This window comes from Myotis myotis, unplaced genomic scaffold (genome assembly GCF_014108235.1).
Source record: "Myotis myotis isolate mMyoMyo1 unplaced genomic scaffold, mMyoMyo1.p scaffold_m19_p_22, whole genome shotgun sequence".
Lineage (NCBI taxonomy): Eukaryota > Metazoa > Chordata > Mammalia > Chiroptera > Vespertilionidae > Myotis > Myotis myotis.
In genome coordinates, this window is record NW_023416327.1 from 3,165,011 (window position 1) to 3,171,856 (window position 6,846).

General features: G+C 54.7%; 1 pseudogene; it reads right to left on the reverse strand.

The window, feature by feature from the left end:
- Positions 1–2,228: 2,228 nt before the first annotated feature.
- Positions 2,229–3,059, reverse strand: LOC118679017 (annotated as a pseudogene).
- Between the last annotated feature and the right edge of the window lie 3,787 nt (positions 3,060–6,846).

Consider the following 6,846-nt stretch of genomic DNA (forward strand, 5'->3'; position numbering starts at 1 on the left):
TAATGGGAAAGAACAACGTGGGGTCTTGCAGATGAGAAAACTGAAGTTCAAAGCAATAAATGGATTTGACCCAAATCATGTAGCAAAAAATGGATGAGCTGAGGTGGGGGTGGGCACTATGTCTCCTGAGGCCGTTGCAATAAGCCCCATCCCATCCTCCCCTCCCCTCCCCTCCCGCAAGAACCATGCTTGTGTGGCCAGTGAGCTTATCATGCATGTTGCGATGCCTTTTCTGAAGCAGTTGTCCTTCAAAGTATAACCACAAGGAGAGGGCACAGCATGTATGGCCTTCCAGCTGCACTCGGGCAAGCCACCTTCACTGTCCCTGCAGGGGATTGTCCCGACAGCTGCCTGACACATTCTCAGTGCAAGCAGCACCTTTCGGTTGTGCGCCGAGCATGCCCTGCCCTGCTCAAAGCCCTGCAATGACTTCACATGGAGCACAAAGACCCTTCTGTGCCCTACAGACCACAGATCTGCTCTCCCAGGTCCATGGCCTCACTTCCTATGATCCCAGAACTCACCAGTTACACTGACACTTGCATGGAAAGTGTAGCAGGCAGCTAAGTGGTCCTGCTCCATCCCCTCAGGTCTCATAATGGGGCCAAGCGGCCAGCTCCACACCTGCATCTCTCAGCCTGATGCCTTTATCTGGCTCCGGAGCCCCAATAATCCGAAGAGCTAGAGCATGAACACGCTCCCCTATCCAATGACTTTCACCCGCTGACCTGAATTGGTCTATGGCAGCCGTGGGCAAACTACGGCCCGCGGGCCGGATCCGGCCTGTTTGAAATGAATAAAACTAAAAAAAAAAAGACGGTACTCTTTTATGTAATGATGTTTACTTTGAATTTATATTAGTTCACACAAACGCTCCATCCATGCTTTTGTTCCGGCCCTCCGGTCCAGTTTAAGAGCCCATTGTGGCCCTCCAGTCAAAAAGTTTGCCCACCCCTGGTCTATGGGTACTGCAGCTCTCTCACCCCACGTGAGGATACGCCGAGTCCTTCGGTGAGTTGAGCACCAGCTGCCACTGATGGTAACTTGCCTAATAAGATGCTGTCTTAGTCGGCTCAGGCTGCTCTGACAACACAGCATAGACTTGGTGCTTAAACAATAGACACTTATTTCGCACAGTTCAGGGAGCTTGGAGTCCAACACCACGGTGCTGGCCACTTTGAGGCACCCAGGTGAGAGCCCTCTTTCTGGCTGGAAGACGAGAGAGAGAGAGAGAGAGAGAGAGAGAGAGAGAGAGAGAGAGAGAGACTCTCATAAGGGCACTAATCCATCAGGACTCCCAGGGATGACCTCAGGAAGGAGAGGACACAGACGTTCGTCCCCTGTCCTTCGCTGGCTTTCTCCCCTCCCCGTCCCATTCCCGTGGTCCTCCCTGGAACTGCCTTAAAAAGAAACCGTCAGCTCTAGCCTCCTTCTCCGAGGTCTGCTTGGCGACCTCCTAACAAGGGCTCCAGGCTCCATCTGCAGAGACCAAGGACCCAAGAGAAGCGTCCACATGTAAGCGGCCACGTTTCCGTTGGGGGCTTCGCTCTTCAGCAGTCATCGAACCGGAGTGCACAGACACGCACACTGTGCAGCCGTCCCTATGAATGATCAAGTTTGCAGGACGGGCAGTGGAGACCTTTTCAAAGGGGGGCGTAAGCCTTGTGTGAGGATCCGTTCAGCAGGCAGCGCAGAGGCGCTCAGCCTGTACCTGAGGGCGCGGCCGCAGGTGCTGAGGGCCCTCCCACCAGCGCGGAGCTAACACCCACAGCCCCCAGGGCCGGGTCAGGAAGGGCTTCTGCACGGGTACTTGAGCCCGAGCCATTTTTCCTGGTGTTGTTTCTGGCAGCAGGAGGCCACCTGATCCTGTTTTCAGAGCATTCAGGCCCTGCCTGCTCAGTGATGCCAACTGCGCAAGCTGGCACCTCAGAACACGCTCCCCGTCCTCCCCCAGTGCCTTCCTCCGTCTCTGAAACAGAGGTGAGCTCGGGTGAGACACAGGCAGTGCCCGTTGGCTGTGGCTTGGCACCTGTCATTGAATCGACAGCAAACAGGAGACGCCATGGTGTTGACTCAGGGCGGCATGGGTGCCCTTCGGTGATGGGGGACAGGGCGTTAAGTGCGATCCCTGAGGTTTTTTTAAAATTTTTAAATTTTTTTTATTTTTGCCTTCATAACCTGGGAACCTGGCTCTGGGTAGTGTTGGGGGAGCTCTGGGTCGCTGCCTCCTAGACTGTGTTGGGGAACAGCTGGGTTGCCTTCTCCCGGACAGCGTCGCGGGACCGCTGGGTCGCGGCCTCCTGGACTTTGTCGGGGGACCGCTGGGTCGCCTTCTCCCGGACAGCGTCGGGGGACAGCTGGCTCTTGGCCGCTCGGACCTTGTTGGGGGAGGCCTGGAGCGCAGCCACCGGGACTGCAGTGGAGAAGTTCCATGGATTGGCCACATGGACAGCGTTCTTCAGCGAACCTTGTGCCTGGAGTTGGTGGTGATAGTGAGCCAAGTTCATGATCATCTTGGACACATCCTTTTGGTAAGAAGGCCGGCCACAGATCAGGATCTCAGCCTCGCCTCCGGGGTCCCACTGGTTAAAGCGAAGCAGGGTCTGCGACACACACTCGACATGCGGAATGTGCTCTCCTCCGGGGCCGAAGATCGCTTCCACCAGCCACGCCTCGAGGTGAACGTCTTCGGGCTCTTGAGGTACTCCGTGTGGAACCAGTGGGGCTGCTTGGCGTGGTCACCCAGCACCTGGAATGGCGCCCCTCCCCGCTGCTCCAGCTGCACCAGCTGGGAAAGCGCTTGGTGGTGGCCATGCTGCTGCGGGACACGCAGACTGAGCTGGAGCAGATGCAAGTGGCCTGGCTACGCCCTGAGGTTCTTAACAAGGAGAAAGGCCGGGCAGCGGAGCGGCTGGCCAGGCTGCGCCCGGCTTCAGGCTCCGCAGTGGGCGAAGTCAGCAGCGGGGGCGGGGGCTGGGCCCTGGCCTCCCCGGCGCCCGGTCGGCTCCCGGACATCAGTCCACAGCAGCACGTCCCACCTCTTCCATCTCAGGGCCCATAAGCGATGGCCCAGTCACTAAAAGTCTGCGGCGCATCAAAAATGGGCTTTTTGGCCGTCTAACCAAAAATAGGTGTAATTTTGATTCATTCACACTGGACAGCTACTGTCATTTCTTTTAATTTTACCACCCAAGGGAAAAGAGGCCAGTGCCCCTGACGCAATTGTCAGGTCCCGCATGTTGTAAACATTCTTGCACCGCATGGTTGAAGTCGCTGCCCCAGAGCTTAGGGACTGGACATAAATCTAGAGGTGGCGGGTAATCGGGGGGTGGTCACGCCCCCAGGAGCCCCTCTGGCAGCACGGGGAGTTGGTTGTCTCCTCACAGTGTCTGAGAGGGAAAGTGGGCAGAACATAAGTATGAGCAGGGTTTAGATGTATTAATGCTGGTGATGAGGAATGTGGCTTATTACTCTCGTCTCCCTGGCGTTGAGGGAATGATTAGTTGAATATTCAAGAGTGAGCTGAAGGTAAATGGAAATGTGTTTTAAAAATACCGCGGGGGAGCAGGGAAACAACCCTGGGACTGAGCAGGCTATTGCCACCTCCTCCTGCTCTAGAATGAAGATAAAAATATCTCTTCCTATGCGGCAGGAATAAGAATCATCTGTGCAGATGCCTCGGTGGTGAGAGTGGGGCCTGGGTGACGGAGACCAGCCCACACCCCATGCCCGGTGGTGTGAGTGGAAGTCAGGGTGTGGTCCACCCCGGGAGATCCTGTCCTAGGGACACTGCAGTGGCCTGGAGAGTGCAAGGCCAGACCTGGGCAGGAGGCGTGCTGCCCCACATCGACACATGACCGGAAAACATGCGACCATTCACTCGCTGGCAAAGCCCATGTGGCCATGATCCCTGAAGGGCAGTAACCTGTGAGAGGTCATTGTGGGTGGACAGCAAGCCAAGGAGGCAACCACCTAGGTCACCATGGAACCGGCGCAGAATGAATGGTGTGAGGGAGCTGCAGGGCAAGAAGGTGTAAGGTGCTCGTACACACAGACCTGGCAGGCGTGGCACTGTGGGAGAGGGGGGGTCCGGCAGGAGTGCACACGTGATGACTGGGAATGTGAGGGGGTGGACTCCACACACACACACGCACACACACACACACACACACATACATACACATACACACATACACACACCACACACACATACACACACACACACACCACACACACACACACATACACACACCACACACACATACCACACACACACACATACACACATACACACACCACACACACACCACACACACACACACATACACACACATATACACACACATACACACACATAACACACACGTGCGTGCGCACCACACACACACACATACACACACACATACCACACACACACCACACACACACACACAGAATTTTCCTGAGCCCCTCACACCCTAGGGCAGGGGTCCTCAAACTACGGCCCGCGGGCCACATGCAAATACAAATATTGTATTTGTTCCTGTTTTGTTTTTTTACTTCAAAGTAAGATATGTGCAGTGTGCATAGGAATTTGTTCATAGTTTTTTTTTAAATTATAGTCCAGCCCTCCAACGGTCTGAGGGACAGTGAACTGGCCCCCTGTTTAAAAAGTTTGAGGACCCCTGCCCTAGGGCGTCCAAACTCGAAGTGTAAAACCTGGATTTCATTAGCTTCTCTTTCAAATAAAATTACTTCCCCTGCGGTTACTGAGACAGGCCACTGTTCTTCCTCATCAGAGGACAGGGAAGTATGTTCAAGTTTTGACACCCGTTCTCCCCCCACTCCCCCCCACGTGCGCGCGCGCGCGCGCACACACACACACACACACACACACGAGACCTGCCAGCTGACCTGGATCAGCCTGTCACATCCGTCCTCCTGTCCAAGCCTCGCTTTCTCATTTATGTCCTGCCTGGAACAAGCCTGCTAATGGCTGCATGCCTCAGGAGTGGTTCCTGCTGCCTGCCCGCATTTATTGTCACCCCAGTCACCAGGAACTTCCGCTACTTGGGGGCAAAGAGTGTCTTCTGTCTTCATGTGTGTATACCCACTGCCCTGTCTGTGTAGGATCAGGCTCTTCCCCAGCACATCTGTGTGGAATCAGGCTCTCCCTCAGAACATCTGTGTGGAGTCAGGCTCTTCCCCAGCACATCTGTGTGGGATCAGGCTCTCCCTCAGCACATCTGTCTGGAATCAGGGTCCCACTCAGCACATCTGTGTGGAATTAGGCTCTTCCCCAGCACATCTGTGTGGAATCAGGGTCTTCCCCAGCACATCTGTGTGGGATCAGGCTCTCCCTCAGCACATCTGTCTGGAATCAGGGTCCCACTCAGCACATCTGTGTGGAATTAGGCTCTTCCCCAGCACATCTGTCTGGAATCAGGGTCCCACTCAGCACATCTGTGTGGAATTAGGCTCTTCCCCAGCACATCTGTGTGGAATCAGGGTCTTCCCCAGCACATCTGTGTGGTATCAGGCTCTCCCTCAGCACATCTGTCTGGAATCAGGGTCCCACTCAGCACATCTGTCTGGAATTAGGCTCTTCCCCAGCACATCTGTGTGGAATCAGGCCCTTCCCCAGCACATCTATGTGGATTCAGGGTCTCCCTCAGCACATCTGTGTGGAATCAGGGTCTCCCTCAGCACATCTGTGTGGGATCAGGCTCTCCCTCAGCACATCTGTCTGGAATAAGGGTCCCACTCAGCACATGTGTGTGGAATCAGGCTCTCCCTCAGAACATCTGTGTGGAATCAGGCTCTCCCTCAGCACATCTGTGTGGAATCAGGGTCTTCCCCAGCACATCTGTGTGGAATCAGGGTCTCCCTCAGCACATCTGTGTGGAATCAGGCTCTCCCTCAGCACATCTGTGTAGAATCAGGGTCTCACTCAGCACATCCGTGTGGAATCAGGCTCTCCCTCAGCACATCTGTGTGAGATTAGGGTCCCACTCAGCACATCTGTGTGGAATCAGGCTCTTCCTCAGCACATCTGTGTGGAATCAGGCTCTTCCCCAGCACATCTGTGTGGAATCAGGCTCTTCCTCAGCACATTTGTGTGGAATCAGGCTCTCTCTCAACACATCTGTGTGGAATCAGGCTCTTCCCAAGCACATCTGTGTGGAATCAGAGTCTCCCTCAGCACATCTGTGTGGAATCAGGGTCTCCCTCAGCACATCCGTGTGGAATCAGGGTCTCCCTCAGCACATCTGTGTGGAATCAGGCTCTTCCCAAGCACATCTGTGTGGAATCAGGGTCTCCCTCAGAACTCTATGTGGAATCAGGATCCCACTCAGCACATCTGTGTGGAATCAGGGTCTCCTTCAGCACATCTGTGTGGAATCAGGCTCTTCCCCAGCACATCTGTGTGGAATCAGAGTCTCCCTTAGCACATCTGTCTGGAATTAAGCTCTCCCTCAGCACATCTGTGTGGAATCAGGCTCTCCCTCAGCACATCCGTGTGGAATCAGAGTCTCCCTCAGCACATCTGTCTGGAATTAAGCTCTCCCTCAGCACATCTGTGTGGAATCAGGCTCTTCATCAGCACATCTGTGTGGAATCAGGCTCTCCCTCAGCACATCTGTGTATAATCAGGGTCTCTCTCAGCACATCTGTGTGGAATCAGGCTCTTCCCAAGCACATCTGTGTGGAATCAGGGTCTCCCTCAGAACATCTGTGTGGCATCACATCTGTGGGAATCAGCATGTCTTCTTCAGCGCCCCTCCCCCCGGTGCCAACTGCTCATCCTCTGCTCTCTACTCATTCTCTAAGACTTTGTGTCCTCTCCGTGTCTTCCTATGGAATCCC